The sequence below is a fragment of the Meleagris gallopavo genome, chromosome 3 (genome assembly GCF_000146605.3).
Source record: "Meleagris gallopavo isolate NT-WF06-2002-E0010 breed Aviagen turkey brand Nicholas breeding stock chromosome 3, Turkey_5.1, whole genome shotgun sequence".
Taxonomy (NCBI): Eukaryota; Metazoa; Chordata; class Aves; order Galliformes; family Phasianidae; genus Meleagris; species Meleagris gallopavo.
Window position 1 is genome coordinate 58,902,784 of NC_015013.2, and position 9,663 is coordinate 58,912,446.

Sequence of the window (9,663 nt, forward strand, 5' to 3'; positions counted from 1 at the left end):
AAGCCCAAAAGCTCAGGAGAGTATGATTTACACTTTGTTCAGAAATTCATAATATATCAGTAACAACTGGATTATATTCTTACATTGGAATGAATTACACATTTAAACAGCAGTTAAAGCCAGGACAATCGATGGGACTGAAGCATACAATCTGCTAGATCGTGCCCAGCTTGTCAGCTACACTGAAATCGTTTGTTAGAAACCATTGGTTGGACTCAGGAATGTGTAGAAATAGATTCATTTCACTTAGGTTTATGGATTTTTATGAGAAACTTTGAAATTTGGAAGCCCAGTCACTTAACATGGTAATCAAGCTCTATATTTGGGTATTCCAATCCCATCCAGGAACAAGCCTGAGAAACATGAAACAAATGTACTTCTAAATCCTTCCTTTCTTCTTTTGTGATCTTCCAATGAAGCTTCAGGCATTTCAGAGAATGGTCAACTCCTGAATACCTGAGGAAATCTAAATAGACCAAAAACATATTTAAATAAAAACACTTATTAGTCAGGCATGCGTGTTTCTCCCTGATAACTGGAAATGAGGTGTCAAAAATGTAAATCTCTTTTCTATGACCTAGTTAAGTAAAAACCAGATACCCAGTCCAGGACACTTGAGAAATGACTATGCATAGCTGAAAATAATTCTTCCTTTTTCCTTCATGACAAAGGATAAAGAAACCTTACTTGGTTTTATCTCTTTTTTTATAAAGGGGACTAGTAGGTTAACATTGCAAAAGTGAATGTCGACATGAGGAACATTTTGCACTTTGAAATTCAGCTTTTGTTCTTAGCTGTTTGAAAAAGGGCGTGTGCCTTGCTTTTGATGCAATTTGATCCAGATAGTTTTTCATTCTATCGGTTTTCTTGTGTCTAGAAAGCCTGCAGATGGGTTCTTTCTCCTTTTTGCTGTGAATGCAATTGGAGCAGTGATCAGCTGTACAAAATTATTGATGCATTTATAGATTCTCTTTATTTTTCTAGCTTGCCAAATTTTATATTCTCAAAAGATTACTTACTGTTCAAATACATAAAAATGTTAGCGTCATCAGAAAAAAAAAAAAAGATTAAAAAAAAAAAAGCTGTTTACAGTTATTGGTAAACAAAATGCAGAAAGGCCAGTTTTTATCTTTGCAATGCAAAAATATCTGACACCATTAAAGCTCTTTCTGGGGATTGTTTAAACAAAGAGAAAATGTGATGTTGGAGTCACAATTTGTGAGGGAAATGGAAGAGTACACAGCTTATAGCTTTTCCTCTGCTTCCAGTTTCTGGGATAAATTTATCCATCTTTGGATAACTTTGCAGTAATTGCTCCCTACTTTTGAGATGCTTTCTTTCCATCCAGTAAAACTATTACAACTCTGTTCTGTATGATGGATAATTATGCATACAATTACTCAGAATGTTGAATGTGAGGGATCCTTAACAAACAGAGTTTCTGCTTCCAAAATTGCATACAGATGACTTCCTGGCACTGGCTGAAATATCCACCCAAAAGTTATCTTCTGATAACACTCACCTGTTCTATAATGGTCTTCAGAATGACTGATGAAAACTTGCCTGGAGCAACATATTAGTAAATAAATAGTGTGTAGATGTGTCTTTGTCCTCTTGTAGAAGAATGAAGACCCAGCTTCCTCAGTGGATGTGTCTACTTACTGTAATTTAATGCAAATGTTAATTCAGGTCCAAGCTTTATCAGGAAACAAAGAAGAAAATGCAGCCCTTCTCTCTTTACACTAGGAAATTGCACAGTAAGAGTGCTGTGCTTGCACAGAAACTTCAAGAAAACAGAGAATGCTCTGGGTTTTTCTGAAGAACACTGCTTGCTAGTGAGACCTCAGCCTAATGGCTCAAACTGCACTTGTGGCTGTGACCATGGAGTCCTGCTCTGAGACTTGGACTGTCGTGTTTAAACTCCTGTTCCAACGTTTCTCTGTTAAACAAGAATAGCAATAGTTATGTAGCAGTTGTCCACAGAAACAATATTTTATTCATATTTGACTTATTTTAATGTAGCGGAGCTACTGAGTACAAAATACGATGTTTGTTAAACAGCTATACCAGTAGCTTCCAGGTCACCTTCTGAGATTCAATTTCCATTGACTCCAGGTGGGAATTGCTATATAATTGCAATGAGAAAGTTGTCAGCAAAGGCCCAAGCTTGAACCTTGTTTACAAAGCAAACCTGTGCAGGCATCTGTCTCCTCCCTTTGCTTCCAATTCTCTGAAGCCAATCTGATAAGGAAAGACTGAGGTCTACCCACTGTTATGTTTATGTATAAAGATACAGCAGCTGCCTTGACCTTGTATTACCTCATGTAGGATAAACTTAGGTAGAATTTTGGGCCCCAAGCACCAGTGTTGGTCAAACCAACACTGCTATGTAACTGACACTGACCCCTTGGCAAGGTTGTGAGCCAGCCAGCTGGTACTCCAGTCAGTAACTGGCCTGGTCTGGGAGAAAGAACAGGCCAGAGTCTATTCCCAGTAATCAGTATGGATGGATACACCCAAGATTTAGGAGCCTGTGGATTAGCTGTGCTGGAACATTCAAACAAAAAAATTAGAGCATTTTATTTTCTGCATAGTGTGACCACAGTGGCAGCTATCCACAACTAGCTGAATAGTGGTATGTCAACTAAGTGCTCACAGGGGCAGGCATGGTTGTGGTGTCACCACTATGTTGCAAAGCTTCTGTGCTTGGAGCACGCAAAAGTCTCACCACCAGATTCCATGGCAAGAGCAGAAGGCTCACAACATCCCCAGGGCTCGTATCCCTTCGGCCAGAATGGACATAACTCAGGGAGGGTCTTTGTATGTGAAAATAGGTGTTGAATTTTGGCTACACTTGAGCTCAGTGTGGGTGGAAGGCTCACAGGCCATAAGGTCTCCCTTGCCTTTTCTTGAACACTTTTTCTTCCCTTTACATACATGAATTCTGAAGGGTACATCAGGGAGAATACATAAGAATTCTTCCCTCCATATTCAGTGGGCGGAAGCAATTTAGAATAAAGACATCAGTCATCAAAATAAAAACTTCAAGGGCTATGCAAGGAGCAAAAACCAACAGAAGAAAAAGTACTAGCAGGAAACTAATGGAGAGAGAGGGGTTTTTAACTTATATTTAGGTTTTGGATGCCTATGTTTCAAGGTGTGTTATGGTGGTCTGCAGTCTGATAGTGATGTTGACCGCCTTTATTTAAAAGGGGAAGGTATTCGTCCATTATTAAATATGAAGATTATATATAAAGGATTGTGCCACTTTCTTCAAACACAACTTTAATGATTGTTCTTTACAGACAGATTGAAGGACTTCAGTTGTTAAGAGCTACATGAAAGCGTATTACTGTGGGGCATGGGGTTATCTTTTTCATATTCTTATGGATAAATTAGTCAAGCATACCTAAATTCAGGAACTAAGAATAACATGTCGTCATTTACAATACTGGGCTTTATCTTATGTCTCCTTTTCCCACAAGGGAAAAGAGAGAAATGAATAACAACAATAATGAAACCACTTCTGAGGAATGCATTAAGAGACAGAAAGAGAAATGTGATATTCTTTGTAAGTGCTACTGAACACTGAAAAAAATGCATAAAAAAGTAACTAGGAAATCTGAAAGTCTTCCGACGTTGCCTCCACTTTGATATTCGTTTAAAAAGTAACTGAGCCACAATAACCTGTGTTGCTGTTGACACACCATGAGGTCCTACTGCCCTTGTCAAAACTCATTGTTGTGTTAGTCTCTTGTTTTTGCTGGGGACCCTTTGTGTAGGATTGCAGACACTACTCTTGGATGTGTCCTTCCTCCCCATTCAGAAATTACACTTGTTGGGCACAATTTTGATCATCATTTGAGGACTCAGGATCCATATTTCTAACGATCTCGTAGTCTTTTGGGGAATATGAGCTATCACTTGTAGTGAGTGATAGCTTTGGTCAGGCTATCAGGTTAAGGCTATTTGCTGAGCATACACAGGCTGTTAATACAGTAAATCTTAAATCCAGTGTCGCTAGGCATATGCACCTCAGACACGGCGTGTTTTATGCTGAGTAACATGCACTTATTTCAGCAACCCTGCAGACAGCTCTCGGTCTTTGGAACTGGCTCCACTGACAGTAATACCAGATTACCAGTGATCGCAGCCATAGAAATAGCTAAGTTAGTGCTTGCTGAAGTGACAGTAGCCTGTTCCTTCAGTACACTCAATGCTCTGCATCACAGTCCTCTTGGTTTAGTGTCTGCATTCTGCATATTAAATGAATAAGGTGCGACTTCCATTATTTAACATTCTACCTTCTTCTCATTCTCTGCTGCATAGGAAACTAAAGGATCATTAGGAGAGAAGAGGCAGAAAATAAAGTGAAATGCATTGGACTTACAATTTCTTGTTGACCCGTCCTCATTGGCAGTGGGCTGTGGTGCTATGTCCATGCAAATACTGGGACCCAAAGAGTGAGGCTGCTGTGTGACCAATAACACCCCATGTTAACATCGCTGTGCTCCTCTGCTGTGTCCCTGTGAGGAGCAAGGAGGAGGGAGAGGTGTACAAGGCTCATTGATCAAAAGGAAAAAATATAGGGAAAATATGAGAGCGTGAAATACACTTGTACCCAGTGAGACACTTGGACAATTCTATAGCTTCTATAGCTGCCCATCTACTCTTTCATCTCTTAAGATGCGTCTAGTTCACTCTACCTCACATCAGTTTCTGGCCATTCCTACAATGTGGATGGGAAATGCTGGTGAAGGTAAAGAGCAGCCCAAGTCATACCAGGATTGAGCTGAAAATTGACTGCATGGTTCACACATTTCAATCTCCTGCTTGTCAGCAGGGCTGTCCCTGCTGTGCAACTGAGAGTGCTGACTGAGAGAGGGCCCCATTGGGCCATACTTCCAGCCCTATGCAGAGGGTTGGTTGCCACCTTCCTTCTGATGGAGTTCTTCTGATTTCCACTATGTGATGAGGCCTGGCACAGTGAAAAACTGCTGTACCTGACAGAGTGGTACTTCCCTCCTATTTTTTTTCTTGCAAGGGGCTTGGGGAAGCCATGGAATTGGCTCCATTCAGTAGGTAGTGTAGAGGCTATTCCCCTTGGGTTTGGCTTTTTTACAATGTTTTTCTGGTAAAATTATCAGCGCTGATGGCCAAATGGTAGCTACCTACAGAATATAGGGGTTTCATCCTGTCTTAATTTGTCAGGCTGAGAAGAAAGCGTCAGCAAATATCTATAACCTTCAGATTTTGCAGTCCAGTGGCTGAAGTCTGCAGGTATTTGTTTGAATTGACAATAAAAGTCAACCAGTAAGTCAAATTTCTGAAGTAACTCATAATGTTAACTAACTGCAACTGCCATGTCTTGCTTCTGCTTGCATGCAGGACCTAAGGGCTAGTTTCTCTGATGGCACTGATGTATTCCTTCTCATTTCCATATGTTTGCTGTATTACAGCAGTTGCCTTAGTAAATCCCAGCATGCTTGTTACTACACAATGGCTTCCAGCTGGCAGAAGGCATAGCAGGAAAAAAGAAAATGCCAGCAGGAGAAGAAAGGCAGCTCACCTCCAGCCATGTGGCAGGTCTGGCCAAAGCCAGCCCAGGCTGGTCATACTCTGATATATCCTTACCACTATAATTGTGCCTGGGAAGAAGTTTTTGGCTCTGCTCATCCTTACAGGAGGGAAATGGACTGGGACATGGTATTGGGGAGTGTGATGGAAAGGGTAGAGCATGAGGTCAAAATGTGCAGCGTGGATACTTGCTGAGGTGAAGCCTTCCCTGAGCTACCTAGGTTGCAAGTCAGCAGACAGGGTTGTATCTTTCTTCTCAAACTCTCCATATGCCTTCAGACTCTTGCACTTACTCTGGCAATGCTGGACAGTGCCATTCAGCATCCAACAACTTTGGCTCTGTAGTCCTTGGCTGAGCAAGGGCCCCATCTCCAGGTGGAAATGTCTGCAATGCACTGAGAAAATAACATAAATGAGAAGGACCCATCCTGGTCGCAGAGCCTCAGTCAGGGTTATTTAGTACCAAAGCAGTCTGCAGCTTAACTGTGATGATCAAAATAGACCTGCTGCAGACAAAAGAAAAAGAAGATTGGGCCATAATCAGAAGTGTCTAGAAAGCATGAGGTTTTTCTACTGGAAAATTTCATGAGCAAATTTCCATAGTTAATGGCATCAAATGAGAATGCTTTGCAGATGCATATTATAGCAAGGTTCAATAAATGTGAGAACAGCAGATGGCTTATATACATCTGAGGAGTTTTTTAATATTTAACAAATAAATGAAGATTGGAGAGGAGTGTCAGTCACACATCTTGTTGCATGTTTAATCAGGCAGCTGAGATGTCCCAAATTTTAATTGTCTCAATTTTTTAGTACTTCAAACTAATTTCAGATTGCATAAATGAAGCTCTTTAATTTTTCTTGACTAGTTTGAAGTATTGGTATCTGTATTATAATTTATCGGTAAGTTCTACAGGACACAGAGAACAAGACAACTACCAAAAATCCTGATACTTATTAAAGCATGAGATCATGTTTTTTTTAATTACTTCTCATGTAATTAATCATCCATCTGTTTGGATTATATTCTTCAATACTACAGTCAAGAGTTTGAAAACATGCAATGAATTCACGGCAAGCTTATCAGGAAGCTGTGTTAGAAGAATAAAAATTATGTTCGGTGCTGATTTAAAGGCTACAGCACAGTCCATAAGAAAAATGACCATTTATCCCTTCATTTACCATCTGGGATCATCCATCTTTTAACTAAGTGCTGAATATAACCATAAAGTTTTATTCTTTTTTTTTTTTCCCTTTTTTTTTCTCACTGTATAAAAATGCTCTCCCTCTTCGACCTGGGAGCAAATGGTGCCAGGAGAGGTCTACTTTGTGACATCCATAGCAGAAAGTAGGTTCATTAGGAACACAAAATTTCTGCAAGCTTTGTTAGCAAAATCACTGCAGAGATGAGTACTCTGGAATCCTGCCCAAGAGGTTTACTGTGACTGCCACCATCATTCTTTAGCCGAACAGCCATAGGGCAGCAGTAGGGAAGCTTGACTGCTCCTAGGAGGGAAATTCACGCAGGGGAAGATGGGGAAGTTGCCACACCTGCAAACCTGGCTGTTTACCTCTTCATAGATCATGGTAAAGACAGCAAATTGAAATAGAAAGTAGGAGGGTGCTAAAAGCCTCCGAGGAATCATTATTAAGCATTGCTATGCTGTGAAAGTCCAAGCAGCAGCAGAGAAAAAAAATACCAACCATTTGGACAACAAAACAATATTTCTGAATATAAATCTCTTCATTGTGCTGTATAGGTATTAAATTTCTCTCCCATGGAAAACTAAGGAAAACAACATTATCTGAAACTTCATGACCTTTCTGAATATCACATTAAACCCCTTATATCATTCATAATGAATGACATAAATATATGGCATGTTTGCACATCCATCTGCACTCACTGTCATGGCGCTGTCAAAAATGGGAATGTTGGGCTTTCTCTGCATTTTGGAAGGTGAAACTCTCCTAAGTTGTTTGAGTTGTAACAGATCAGGTGTGGTTTGTGAAATTTGTCAAACTCAATCTGCCACATGACTAGTCATTTGTATTTTTCACTTACTTAATCCTGTGATCAAACTGACAGGGGCAAACAAATGGCAGAATAAAGCATCTCTGGATTTGATCATGAGTCAGTCCAGATTTTGACCATACAGCTGAGGTGCACTGAACACCTAACAAGGCAAGGAGGGGCCCCTTGTGTAACCATCACCATCTGCACTGAGCCTTTGCAGGGGCAGTTTCTAAAAGGGAAGTTTATTAACTAGCCTGGGCTGCCTTCAGTGAGACATTTGGGGACTCCCAGTAAGCCCCACTGTTCAAACATGTGTCATTAGTTGATTTACTATTTCCCACTCTTATGTGGGAAATCAGTGTATATATATTTTCATTTGCCCCATAATTATTCCCCACTTGCTTCCCTAAGGTGTGGCTAAAAGCCACAGTACAACCACACTGCAAGTTTCACTTCTTTTTCAGCTAGAACAGTTGGAAATCAGTCTAGATTCATTAATTTCACTTGTCTCAGAGCCCCTGGATGTGGAAAATGAAGAAGAAACTGCTGAGTGGGTTTCTTAGGGAAGTCTTGCAAACACAACGAAAAGAGGGCAAGAGCATCGATACATAAGACTGAAAATGCATGAGTATGAGTGAGTACAAATTCCTTATTTTAAAACAAAGCAGACAATGAGGTTCTTCAGATTACTCCCTTTTGTAGTTAGATTTGTTTGGAAGGCTGTAGGTTGTTCTAAATAAAGATCTGAATGCAATGAAGCCTCTAAGTATTGAAAGGACTAATTTCATCCAAGGCCAAAATGAGTCTGGCCAAACTGTTTGGAGTACTTTCTCCACTGTGAAAAGAAAGACCTTTGTATCCTTATGGACAACAGGTTGGTCATGAGCAAGCAGTGTGTCCTTGTGTCCAAGAAATCAGTGATATCCTGGGGTGTATTAAAAAGAGCATGGTCAGTAGGTAGAGAGAGATAATCTTCCCCATCTACTCTGCCCCAGTGAGGCCACATCTGGAGTACTGTGTCCAGTTCTCGGCTCTCCAGTTCAAGGAAGACAGGGAGATTCTAGAGAGAGTAAGAGAGTGCTACAAAGATGATCATAGAATCATAGAATCGCTCAAGTTTGAAAAGACCTCAAAGATCATCGAGTCCAATTACAACCTAACCATACTACCCTAACTCTAACAACACTCCACTAAATCATGTCCCTTAGCACCACATCCACATGGTTTTTAAACACATTCAGGGATGGTGACTCAGCCACCTCCCCGGGGAGCCTATTCCAGTGCTTTATAACCCTTTGATAAAAGAAGTGTTTCTTGCTCCCAACCTAAACTTACTCTGGCACAACTCCAGGCCATTTCCCCTCATCCTGTCACCTGTCACCAGTGAGAAAAGACCAACCCCGCTCTCGCTGTAAGCACCTTTCAGATATTGGAAAAGAGCAATAAGGTCTCTCCTCAGCCTCCTTTTCCCCACACTGAACAGCCCCAGATCCTTCAGTCTCTTCTCGTAGGCCATATTCTCCAAGTTCACCAGCCTTGTTGCCCTTCTTTGGACCTGCTCCAGCACCTCAACAATGTCCTTTCTGTACTGAGGTGCCCAGAACTGAACACAATACTCAAGGTAAGGCCTCACCAGTGCTGAGTACAAAGGCAGGATTACTTGGTGCATCTTTCTTGTGAGAAAAGGCTGAGAGATCTGTGATTGTTCAGTCTGGAGAAAACTGAGGAGGGGTCATATCAATTCTTAGAAATATCTAAAGGGTAAGAATCAAGAGGATGGGGTCTGGCTCTTTTCAGTGGTGCCCAGCAACAGGGCAAGAGGCAATGGGCACAGACTGGAACACAGAACTTATGGTTCTGTGATTCTACCACAGACTCTTTGGAAAATCTTGGAAAATGTCTGTAAACTATTAACTGTACTTTGTGTCTCTTCTGTAATATTTCTGTTCTGAGTAAGTCTCAGTGTCTTTTGAAAAAGTAGATCCTTAGGGCTTAGCTCAGTGCCAAAAACTACTGAATAAATCCCTGTGAAGCACAGATATGTAGAGTTGAAATTTCACAGTGAGAAG

The 9,663-nt window shown here is 40.8% G+C and overlaps 1 long non-coding RNA gene across 1 annotated transcript; it reads right to left on the bottom strand.

Annotated features, from left to right (window-relative positions):
• Positions 1 to 1,101: 1,101 nt before the first annotated feature.
• LOC109367013 lies at positions 1,102 to 5,966 on the bottom strand. Its single transcript, XR_004159386.1, has 3 exons — positions 5,871 to 5,966; positions 4,391 to 4,526; positions 1,102 to 1,939 (listed from the first exon to the last, which is right to left on the bottom strand). It is a non-coding gene; the product is annotated as an uncharacterized LOC109367013 (long non-coding RNA).
• Between the last annotated feature and the right edge of the window lie 3,697 nt (positions 5,967 to 9,663).